This window comes from Bos indicus, chromosome 9 (genome assembly GCF_029378745.1).
Source record: "Bos indicus isolate NIAB-ARS_2022 breed Sahiwal x Tharparkar chromosome 9, NIAB-ARS_B.indTharparkar_mat_pri_1.0, whole genome shotgun sequence".
NCBI classification, from domain to species: Eukaryota; Metazoa; Chordata; class Mammalia; order Artiodactyla; family Bovidae; genus Bos; species Bos indicus.
The window spans coordinates 84409450-84422152 of record NC_091768.1 but is presented as its reverse complement, the minus strand read 5'-3'; the positions used below and the strand labels follow the sequence as shown (position 1 = coordinate 84422152).

At 39.3% G+C, this 12703-nt stretch overlaps 1 long non-coding RNA gene across 1 annotated transcript in view; it reads left to right on the top strand.

The window, feature by feature from the left end:
- LOC139184944 (uncharacterized) overlaps nucleotides 1-12703 on the top strand; it is a 315407-nt gene that overhangs the window by 222059 nt on the left and 80645 nt on the right. The window contains exon 3 of the long non-coding RNA XR_011568517.1: nucleotides 6114-6216. This is a non-coding gene — a long non-coding RNA (uncharacterized lncRNA). The remainder of the gene's footprint in view (nucleotides 1-6113; nucleotides 6217-12703) is intronic.

Sequence of the window (12703 nt, the reverse complement as noted above, 5' to 3'; positions counted from 1 at the left end):
AGTTGTAAGAATTCTTTATATACTATGGACACAAGTCTTTTAACAGATCTATGTTTTACAAGGGCACTCCCCAGGTGACTCAAATGGTAAAGAATCTTCCTGCAATGCAGGAGGCCCAGGTTTGATCCCTGGGTCTGGAAGATTCCCTGGAGAAGGGAATGGCAACCTGCTCCAATATTCTTGCCTGGAGAATTTCATGGACAGAGGAGCCTGGCAGGTTACAGTCTGTGAGAATGTTTTACAAATATTGTAGACTGTGGATTGCATTTTCATTTTCTTAAAAATATCTTTGAAAAGCAATTTTTTACAAATGAAGTTCAATGTATCATTTTGAGTTTTTAAAAAAATATCCTATTTAAGAAATTTGGATTTATTCAAGGTCACAAAGATTTTCTTCTCTATTTCCTCCCAGAAGTTTTTAGTGTTAACTCACAATTTGTAAGCCTATAATGTATTTTTAGTTATATTCTATATGTGGTATGATGTAAAAATAAAGTACATTTATTTTGTCCTCTGATATTCAATGGTTCAAGTACCATTTGTTGAAAAGAGTATTGCTTCCCAACTGAATTACCTTGGAGCCACTGTTGAAATCAATTGACCATACAAGTGTGAGTTTGTATCTAAATTCTTTATTTGCTTTCATTGACCTGTGTGTTTATTTTTACACCATATCATGCTATTTTCGATCCTAAGGCAGTAAAGCAAATCTTGAAATCAGTGGAGGATGTCCTTCAACTTTGTTATTTTTTCCCAAATTGTTTTGTCTAGTCTACATCAGTTTTACAATCAGATCATCAGTTCCCAAAAAAGACTGATGAGCATTTGATTGGATTGCGTTGAATCTGTATTAATTTGGGGAAATTATATTTAAAATGTTGTCTTCTCTCTACCAAAAAAATGTTAAAACCAATAAATGATTTTACCAAAGTTCATGGATTGGAAGAATTAATATTGTTAAGATGTTCATACTACCCAAAGTGATCTACAAATTCAATGCTATCACTATCAAAATTCTAATGGCATTGATTACAGAATTAGGAAAAAAGTCCTGAAATATGTATGGAACTACAAAATATCCCAGATAACCAATGCAATCTTGAGAAAAAAAGAACAAAGCTGGAGATGTCACATTTCCTGATTCCAAACTATATCACAAAGCTATTGTAATCATAAGAGTATGGTATTGGCATAAAAACATATACATAGATCAATTGGACAGAATGAAGAGTCGAGAGACAAACTGATGCATATATGATTAATTAATTTTAAAAAAAGGAGCCAAGAATATGGGGAAAAGATACTCTGTTTAATAAGCAGTGCTGGGAAAACTGAATAGCCATGCTCAAAAGAGTGTCATCGAACCTTTACCTTACAGTAGTCAAAAAATTCAGCTCAACATGGCTTAAATATTTGAACATAGGATTTGAAACTATAAAACTCCTAGAGGAAAACAGGGATGCTTTAATGATATTGGCAAGGGCCAAACTCCTAGGGTCACCAGTTTTCACAATTCAGCTTTAGATGATGGTGTTCAGTTAAATTCTATATGTGTCATTTTCCTGAGTTTAGCAGCACAGTTCTTGCCATAGTCCATGGAAGACCTGAAAACACCTGGCCTCAACTGAGTGAAATCCTTACTGAACTGGTTAGATTGCATGCAAAACTAGAAGATAAGTCCCATATCAATAAGCACATAGTTTACTGGAAATTCATCCTTCTTGTTTTCTTTGGGATAGTCAGCCAAACTCAAGAGGATCCCAGAGGTTAGAGAGTTAAAGTTTAGAAGGCCACCTTTTAGAAATGCCAGGGTGAATTGAAATAATTGTCCACCTCTGGACGATGAACCATTGTGTGAGGTTATCACAGTCCCTAGAGTCAGATTGTTCAGATTTGAATCTTGACTTGAATGGCTTAGCTTCAATCTTGCCTCTTATTAGGTGCATGATTTTAACTCCTCTGTGCCTCAGTTTCCTTATCTGTAATACTGAGTATAAAAATTGTACTTTCATCATGTAGTTTTTGTAAGGAATACAAATATGAGTTAATTACATAAAAGAGTCAAGGAATACATAAAATGAGCTACAACATAGATTGAGACTTGCAAGAATATCTGACATTCAAAATATATTCAGATGTTACCATTTTATAATTTTGTTTGAAGCCTATTAATAGCCTGCTAGGGGGGTCCTGTACTACTTCAGGAAGTAAAGACATTTTTCCTTGGTTATATCTGTTTCAATTCCTTTATCTGTGCCCAGTCCTACAGGGCTTTGCTGTCAGCTAAGTTTCCAAGCTGCAAATTGAATTGATAAAATAATACTCCATGATTGCTTAAGATGTTTCTCCTCCCAGGAACATTTGCATTTTTATAGAAGACTCTGGAAGATACAAAGCCATCCTAATTCTAATGAATTAATTTATGTTTCAGGCCTTTTGGGCAAGGCTATGCTGTACAGGGGGTACCACACTTGGCAGCCAGTGATGGAAATAATTTGGTATAGTGGTTTTCAAGCCTTGCTCACTGGCATCTCAGGGATTATGTAGGGACTAGAAAGAGCAAACTCAAAGAGCCCTGTTCCCACAGCCCCTATAGGACCATCTACATGATTTCCATATTGGACATCTGTTTCCTTTAAAGAGGAGGTGTGAAGTCCATAGGTGTAGGGTAAGATCCTTTTTTTAACTTGAAGGATGTATTGATCTATTTATATTTGGCGGGGTCTCTGTTCCTTGTGCCAGCTTTCTCTAGCTGTGATGAGCGGGGGCTGCTCTCTAGTTGCAGCGTTGGGCTTTTCATTGCTGTGGTTTTTCTTGTGGAGCACGGGCTGTAGGGCGTACCACGCAGGCTTCAGTAGTTGCGGCACACTGACTTGGAGTTGTGGTTCTCAGGCCCTAGATCATGGGCTCAGTTGTTGTCTCACACAGACTTTGTTGTATGTGGAATCTTCCTGGAGCAGAAATCAAACCTGTGTGCCTCATTGGCAGGCAGATTCTTAACCACTGGACCACCAGGGAAGTCCAGATCCATTTTTTAAAAAGTGAGTGAATTTATAGAATGGAAAGATCTTCTCACTAGGAAGAACAAAGTTCTCTACTTTTGACCTTTAATTTCTCACCTTTCAGTCTCTTTCTTTTCTTTTTTTACATTCACAAAACATGCACACCTGCTAAATATGTTCATTCACTATTAGAACTGGAAGAGGGCTCGTAAAGGGCATCTTGAACAACCTCCCACTAGGGAAGAGAAGCCTACATCTTAAAATGCTATAAATGGAAATATATTGTAAAATTCCTTTAAAATACAGAGCACATCCTATAGAGACTGGCATCTGAAAATTGCCTGAGTTAAGTTACATAAAATGCCTGAGGTGGTGCAAGGTAGAGGTTGTATGCTCAGGTAAAAATGATGGGAAACATCAGCAGTGGACAGATTGCAGGGGTGGAAATAATGCCTATACTACCAGGTACTGTCTTTTCCCATCAAAAGCCTTATTTTCCCTTCCTGTGAGTAGACCTAAGACCCACCCACATTTCCAACCAATTATGTTCACTGCCTCTGATACTTTCTCTGCTTCACTGGCCTATGGTAATGAATCATCAACAGAGAATACAATAAATCCCCATTAATTTATACCTGGGAATGACTGGCCAAAGTAACTGAGTAGGACATTGGTTGTGCTCTCCAAGGTGGAAATAGGTCAAGAACTGTCCATGATCCCCAATCTTGATCAGTCCTTTACACAGATTCAAAAGGGACCTCGTAGTTGTGCTTGTGCCTATGAATTTTGTAATGTTCCTGTGTGAGTGGCTTTCTGCCTTGCAATGGAGCGATGGTGGTGATGGAGCATAGAAGGGAACACATTCACAGAGATGTTCAGACCAGCATCATCCAAGTATGTTGACCTTCTAGATGGAATTGAGAACCTTTCTAACCAGCAGTATGTAAAATCCCAGATCAGGTTCTTTCTTGCCTGACTTGGACTGTAGTCTAAATCTGGGTCAATCACCATGACCAGTATTACCTGGGTATTTGTCAAGATTTGGTTCCCAGGCCACTTTTAGTGGTCAGGGAGTCAACTTATTAGGAGTGGCAACTCCACCAGGATTGAGCAGAAATGATAAGGGGAAGTTCATAATAAGGACAGAGGTTATTGTTGACAGAAGTGAGAGAAGGGATGCTGGCATGTAAAAACATTGGTTATCCCGAAGTCCCTTGGCACGTTGGACTCACCTGGGAAGGTTTAAAAATTACTGTTGCCTGAGTCTCACCTCCAGTGGTTCCGATTTAGTTCTTCTCAGGTATGGCCTTGGCACTGGGATTTTAAAAAGCCCCTCGGGTGATTCTAATGTGCAGCCAGGGTTGAATCCTTGCCCAGTGGTTTCTCCAGGTCATCATTCTGCACATTACCAAACATTAATCCAGAGTCTCAGTCCTCTGCCTCGAACAAACCCTTGATTCCACCTGAATGAGTTCAAGACTCACTGGACTTGACTTCAACTTCTCTTTTCAGTCTTATCTACCACTACTGTTTTATTCTCACCGTATATGCCAGCCAATGGGGAGTATTTGCTAGTTTCTAAATATCTGTAAAATGCCTGTAGTCTCTCAGGGTTATTATCCCATTTCTTTGACTTAGAACAGAGCTGTCCAAAGAATTTTTTTGCAGTATGGACATGTTTTTCTACACTCTCCAATATGGTCACCACTGGCCACACATGTGGCTAGTGAGACCTGAAGTGAAGTTAGTGTGACTGGAGTTTAAATTTTATTTCAGTGGGTGTGTGTGGCTGTGCTCAGTCACATCTAACTCTGCAACCCCATGGACTTTAGACCTTCAGTCTCCTCTACTCACAGAATTTTCCAGGCAAGAATACTGGAGTGGGTAGCCATTCCCTTCTCCAGGGGCTCTTTCCAATCCAGAGATAGAACCTAGGTTTCCTGCATTGCAGGTAAAGTCTTTACCACCTGAGCCACTAGGAAAGACCTTTATTTCAGTTTACTTAACTTTAAAGAGTCACATGTGGCCGTAGGCTACTCTGTTCAGACAGGGCTTATAGATTGTTTCATTCAGTGCATCTCAGTCAACACTGTCAAAATTTACAAAGTTCATTTTTATATAACCCACCCATCCTGAGGTTTTCCCTGAAGTCTCCAGCTAAGAGACTTCTCATCATATGTTAATTACTGAGGACTGTGAAAGTGAAGTGGCTTGGTCTTGTCCAACTCCTTACAACCCCATCAACTGTAGCCTACCAGGTTCCTCCATCCATGGGATTTTCCAGGCAAGAGTACTGGAGTGGGTTGCCATTTCCTTCTCCAGTGGATCTTCCCAACCCAGGGATTGAACGCATGTCTCCCACATTGTAGGCAGACGCTTTACCATCAGAGCCACCAGGAAGCCCACTGAGGACTGTAATTGGCCCTAGAAGAGGCATTGATCTGTCCTGCCACACCATGTTTTTCTTTCTCTCACCCGTGACCCCACTCCTGATGTTAGAAATTTATTGAGAGGAGAGATTGATTAGAAGCTTGCACTTACTAAAAGCTCAATGAGCATATGTTGAATAAAGGCAGATAAAATTGCACCAACCATATATGTCTGAAGCCATTTCCTTCTCCAGGGAATCTTCCCGACCCAGAGATCGAACCCCAGTCTCCTGCATTGGAAGCAGATTCTTTACCATCTGAGCCACAAGGAAAACCCACTTTTGTACTGCAGAGGCATAGATATTACTGGGCAACATACATACCCACTGAGGTGCCTATGTTCAGAAGTGTCGCCAGTTGGATGGAAAGGCACATGTACTGGCTGTGTGAGAGAAACTGGGTCAGTAGATTAGGTGGGAGAGAATGACTAATCTGTAAAGAGACCACAGGGTGTTAGCCTATTTTATTTGGCTTGGAGGCAAAAATAGTCGTGGAGCTCGGAAGTACTAATGATTTTTATTAAAGTAAATGAGGGGGCGTGGCCCCTCAGAGTACACTAACACTTCATGAAGAATTCTGGGATCAGTCCTGATGAAACAGTTATAAATTCATCCTGACCCACGCTTTTGCTCCAGAATTAGTTTGTAAAATGATGAACTCTCACTTCCTAAATTTTCTGCAGATGCTACCGTTGCTGGGGAAATGTCACTGTTAGAGAATAGAAAACTATTATTCCAAAGAGGACTGAAGACTGACTGAATCAGGTCTGGAACATTATTGAAATGGTAAGATAAACTCAAGCGCTTTCTGATAAAAGAAAAATTCTTTTTAAAATGTGTGGTCCCTTCTGAATTATGGCCAAATGTCACCGTATCATTTTCGGTGAAATTTTATCTATTAATGGCGAGGAGATGGAATGAGGCTCTGAGCTCCTCCTGGGAGCCCCAGAGCTGAGGTTGCTCTCCCTTGAGATTGCTGGTAATGGAAGCAGCTGAAGCTGGAGGTCATTAACATTTTGAGAACACCGCAAACTGACACTGTGTAATATTATGACATTTCATCCCAAGACATTTAATCTCTTTTAATCAGTGTTTATGTTGGGGATACTTCACAGTTATTTGCTTTTGCATAAAAATGGAGCACTTTGGCATGTCATTAACATCAGACTGACTTACTTTTATTATTCATTGAAATTGTTTCTGAATCTCTCTTTCTTTCTCTCTCCCTTCCCCTGTTCTTCTCTCCTCTTCTTCCCTCTCTTCTCTTTTCCCATTTTTTCCTTCTCTTCATTGTTTTTGGCTTTTGCTTTCACTGTGCTATTTTGGAAAGCCCTTCCAGTTTTTCCCTTTGCTGATATTCTCCCAGGATGTTGATGGGATGTTGATGTTGACCTGAAGTTCTCTGGTCACCTTCTTAGTAAACTTTGATTGTAGATTCTGGATGAAAACCCATCTCATCTCTCTGAAAAATGCTCAAGTTCCCCATATCATCTGTCTCTTCTGAATGTTACTCCATGGATGACTTACCTGCTTATTTTTCCTTTTCTCCACTCTCCTCCCATTTGCTTCAGATATTGTTGTAAGTTTCTAGCATCTGTCTTCATGTCTCTAATTCTCTTTCCTCCTTGTAAGTGAGGTGCTTTATCTTGCTTTAAAGCTACTTAAGCATTTCTTCCCAACTCAAAACCATTTCATTAAATGCAAAACTGATCATTGTTGATTATTTTATATGAAAGAACAGATATATTCCTGACCATAAGCTAGTGGTTCCACATTTTAGTCCATGAACTTGGTGTAATTTTCTATATTTAAAACAAATGAACAGTTACATTGTACATGATAAATCTTTTCTTGTGCCAAGTGGTCAAGATCTAATCTCAGCTTGGAGAAGAGTTTCTAATCCTTGACTTTGCTGACGTTTGGGGTTGGGTGATTCTTTGTTTGGGGGTGCTTTTCTGTGCACCGTAGAGTGTTCAACAACATCTCTGACCTCTGCCTATCAGATTCCAGTAGCACTTCCCAGTTGTGACCACAAAACAGGTCTCCAGATATTGCCAAATGTCTGCTATGGGGTGAGATAGTCCCACATGGAGAGCCCATGGGTTTAGTGGAGTGCCCTGTCCTTTCTGCAGAGTGATGTCTAAGAGATAGGTCAGAACTTAAGGCAGGATGGAGAAGGCCTTTCCTTGAAATCCCTCTTCATCCACCTAGACTCATAGGAGAGGTCCCTATTTCCACCCTGACTCTGGACCGCTGTGCATCTACCATGAACTTCCAAATGGCTCTCAGAGCAGCCCTCTTGGCTTTGCTCTCAGGCACACAGCTCTTGCTGCATGATTGCAGAATGCTCTGTGAGGTGGCCTCAGGCCTGCTTTGGTGCCACGCTGGGGAGCCAGGCTGAGGGTTAAGACACAGGGATCTTGCTGGCTCCAGGTGCTTCCCTGGGACTGGGGGCCCACTTCTCTTGGATCTGTGATTCCAGGTTCCCTCTGGGGAGACGGTTCTATAGGACACAGGGCTCAGGAATGCACTGTCATCTAAACTCGGCTTCTGTTGTGACTCTGCTTGTTCCCCACAGTCCTGGTCACCTTTTTGTAGTCTGAGGACAGGCTCGCCCGGCTCTGTCTCTGGCTTCCCAAAGATAATGTTTTATGGCTTAGAAGTTATATACTTCATAGTTATGCTTTTAACACCAAAACATTTTCTCTGCTTCTCTGCTATATGATCTCTTCCCCGAGGCAATGAGTTCTACTGAGTGAAAGGAATGGAGGGGGTGGGGGGTGGGGAACAATGAGAGAAAAAAGTTTTGGTTAAAAATGCAATTATTAAAAAAAAATTGTCACTTGTTTATTCTGTTGCTATATTTCTGTAAGAATATAGATATTTGGAAAACTAGATAAAGAGTCATTTTACTCTCAGCCTATAGAAGGATGATTATGACTGTGTGGAACCAAGAGATTCCCACGCAAACAAAGAGCTCAGGTGATGGTGGGTTCCTGAGCTGGGTGTCCGGTGCCTAGGACTCTCATGATGGAATTTGGAATTTAAGATGACACAGTAGGATTTCATCTGGGCGTTGTGGTCTTGCTTTGTTTTAGTGAGCTGAGGGCTCCTTAGGAACCCTCTGCAGTTCTGGGCATCTGGAGTCATTGCTCTTTGCAAGGTCTCTGCTCCACTCCTCACTCCTAACTCCCCACAGCATATTTGATGTATATTCCTCTTTTCTAAAGTATTAGTGTAAGCCATGAATTATTTCATGGGTTGTGATTTGTGTAGATAGCATTGGATTTCTTTTTTTTTAACTCAATACTCTGTTTGGAATATGATGGTTTTTCACTCAATACTCTGTTTTTAGAATATGATGGATCTAAAGCAATATCTCTCTTTTTTTAGTTTAAATTGCATTCCTCTGATTGCTAATGATTTTCGTCACTGATTATATATTTGGGCTTCTTTGACTCTGAACTGACTCAAATATCTTTTACTCAGTTTTGAAATTTGAGATTCTTATGCTTTCTTCATTTGCATGAGTTTCTTGTATATTCTAGATAATAATTTCCTTGTGGTTTTAGACATGGCCAAAATCGTCTTTCTGCAACAGCTTTTATGTTAGCTTGATTCACAGAAATTCTTAATTTGATGTGACTAAAGCTATTAACGATGATTTTGGAATTTTGTTTAAGAAGTTCTTCCCTAACCCTAGGGTACATTATCTTCTGCTTTAATGGTTTATTTTGATTTATTTCTTTGATGAATCTGGACTTCATTCTCGTAGATGATAGTATGTATGAATTTTTCTCCACATGAGCAGTATTCCTATCATCATTTACTAAACAGTCTGACTTGTGGCACCATCTTTATTATATAATAAACTCTGAAATGTGAGTCTATCTCACAGTCATCTTGATCTGTTGGTCAATTTTTCTATGTTTGTGTTAATACTATACAGTTTATATTATAAATGATATTCTATTAATAGTAAGTCTTAGTAGCTGTTAGGCTGAGTGTCCATCTCATTTTCTTATCATGGTGATGTCTTGAGTTATAATTCAGGACTACTTGTAAGCATTCCTTTGGAGTCTAGGATTTCAACATATAAATTTGGGGAGAGATACAAACATTTAATCCATAGCATTGAATGATAGAGAGTCCAGGAATCAAGGGAAGCTCTTAAATGTTGCTGGTGAGAGTATACACAGATACAGCCAGTAAGAAAAACAAGTTGGTACTGTTTTATGAAGTTTAACATGCATAGTCTACATAATATACCAATTCTATTCTTGCATGCACTATATATCACAAATAAATACCTGCTTATGTATCCAAAAGAGAGATAGATGAATATTTGCACCAGTATTATAATAGCAACAAATTGGTGATAACACAATGTCCTTAGGAACATGGATAAACAAATTATACAATATTCATAAAATGAAGCATTTTTTAACAGTAAAGTTGAACTACAACAGTGTGTATCACCATGGGTAAATATTAAAAAGTATTATTGAGTGTAAAAACCAAGACTGAAAAAAATGAATATAAGATTTCTATTTTATGAATTTCAAAAGCTATGCAGAACTGACAGGTATTAGAAGTGACAGGTATTAAAAGAGAAGAGTGTGATTAACTGGAGAGGGTATGGAGAAAAGGGATCCTCCTACACTGTTGGTAGGAATGTAAATTGGAGCAACCACTATGGAAAACATTATGGAGGCTCCTCAAAAAACTAAAAGTAGAGTTTCTGAAGGATCCAGCAATCCTATTCCAGGGCAAATATCCAGAAAAAACTATAATTCAAAAAGATCCATGCACCCCTATGTTCATAGCAGCACTATTTACAGTAGCCAAGACATGGAAACAAGCTAAATATCCATCGGAAGAGGAATGGATAAAGAAGACGTGGGGGGGTGTGTGTGTGTGTGTGTGTGTGTATACACATTCAATGGAATATTACTCAGCCATAAACAATGAAATAATGCCATTTGTAGCTGCATGGATGAACCTGAGATTATCACACTAAGTGGAGTAAGTCAGAAAGAGAAAGGCAAATGCCATATGATACTATACCATATGGCATCACAAATACCATAGTAGATACCATATTCCACTTATATGTGAAATCTAAAATATGACTCAAATGAACTTATCTATGAAACAGAAACAGACTCATAGACATAGAGAACAGACTTGTGGTTGCAAGTGGGGTGGGGAGGAGGGTTGGAGTGGCATTTTGGGGTTAGCAAGTGCAAACTATTGCATATAGAATGGATAAACATAAAGATCCTACTGGACAGCACAGGGAACTATATTCAATGTCTTGTAGTAAGCCATATGGGGAAAGAATAATAAACTAAAAGTTTATTGTTTTCTTTTGTATTTATTTTAGTTTAATTTTGTTATCTATTGACTCCACTTGACGGTGAGATCCATGCACTGATTAGTTTCCATTTGGTTCCCCCTCCAGCAACCATTTTCCATTTTCTTGGTTCTGCATTGTTCTCTCTGAGGTTAAAGACTATATCGCTTTGAATCATTTTCTCTCATATTTTCAGTTGTATTTGGCCAGTGTGAAACCCTGGTAAACTGGAGTGTGAGGAGAGGTATTGAAAAACTTTCCTTATCTTTGGGCAGTATCTGTACCTCTGTGACTATTGTTTCTTCCAGGCATCTCTTCCTCTAAGTCTCAAAGTCTCATTGGCTTAATGTCATGTCCCACTTGCCCACTCAACATTAGATGTGGTAGTAGCTTCTCCCTCTTGCTGCTCAACTTTCCTTATCTATTCCCTAAACATTTCTTAATATAATCTAAGCAGCTCTTTCATGAAAACAATTTGATTGGTATCATATAGGGTAGGCTTCCCTGATGGTTCAGACGGTAAAGTAACTGCCTGCAAGACAGGAGACCTGGGTTCAATTCCTGGGTTGGGAAGGTCCCCCTGGAGAAGGAAATGGCAACCCGTTCCAGCATTCTTGCCTGGAAAATCTCAGGGACCAAGGAGCTTGGCAAGCTACAGCCCATGGGGTCACAAAATGTTGGACACAATTGAGCCACTTTCACTCATATGTGGTTAAGAGTTTTGTTTTTTTTTTCCTGCTGGAATCTTGTTATACACTTGATCTGCCTCAGTTACTGCTGTTTCCCCAACATTGAGTATAATTCCTAATCTCACAGTAGTAACTAAAAAAAAAAATTTTAAAGAGCACAGATACAAAATATATACTCATAGTACTTTAGAATTTTAAGGGACTTTAATGTTAAAGAATTTTAAAGGACTTTAAAGGACATGTGATCCAACTTTTCCTGCTATAGATGTAGAAATGAAGCCTCAAAGAAGCCAAGTTCACTGAGGAGGAAATCTAGGCTCTCAGCACAGCCCTAGGTGCTGATAGATGGACATAAATAATAACACAGCACAGGCAGTTACCACATGATTGTGTACCACCAGCTGTAGCAGATTAGGTCAGGGCTGGAAAACAGACTGTTGTATTATGGATCCATCTATTGGCTAGTAGCAGCCCATGAGAAATCTGGCATGAGAACTTTGCCCAAACAAAATGATGACTGAAGAACACTCATCTGATTCTCTCTGTTGGAGAATTTGAGTGCAAAATACAAAGAGCGTATTCCAGTTGCTGATGAAAGCTGATGCTGGAAAAGACACGAAAGTCAGGTAACAGAGATGGCAGTGGCTGAAAGACAGACTGAATATGCAGAGGTTGTGAATGCATTCAAGTTCAGAGTGCAGATGTCATGACTAAGCAGAAGCTAAAAGATACCCAGCAGTAGAGCTAGAGAGAGGAGCTGAGTCATAATATTGGCAAGAGATTGTCTAACTAAAGAATGACAAGTTAATGTTGGTGGTAAAATGACTTTGGATCCTAAATCATCTTCTAATTCTCAAACTCTATTCTTCTCCTTTGAGGTGCAGAATATATCTGTTACTAGGTTAGCAAAAATGCCGTTAGTTCTTTTTTCCATATTTATTTTTACAACAAACCCTCATTATCTGAAGTTCTAGCAAATACAAAAAGGTGGAAAAACCAAAGCTCAGCTCCGACCTTGTCATTTTCCCCACCACATCAATCACATCAAGTTATCAATCAAATTTTAATCTTATTTATGATTCCTTTCTATTCCAGCCTCATTTAGAGAAAGTTTAAAAACCTATTCTCTGATGACCTAGAGGACGGGGGAGGATGGAAGGGAGGCTCAAGAGGAGGAAACATATGTATACATATGGCTGATTCATGTTGTTGTACAGCAGAAACTAAC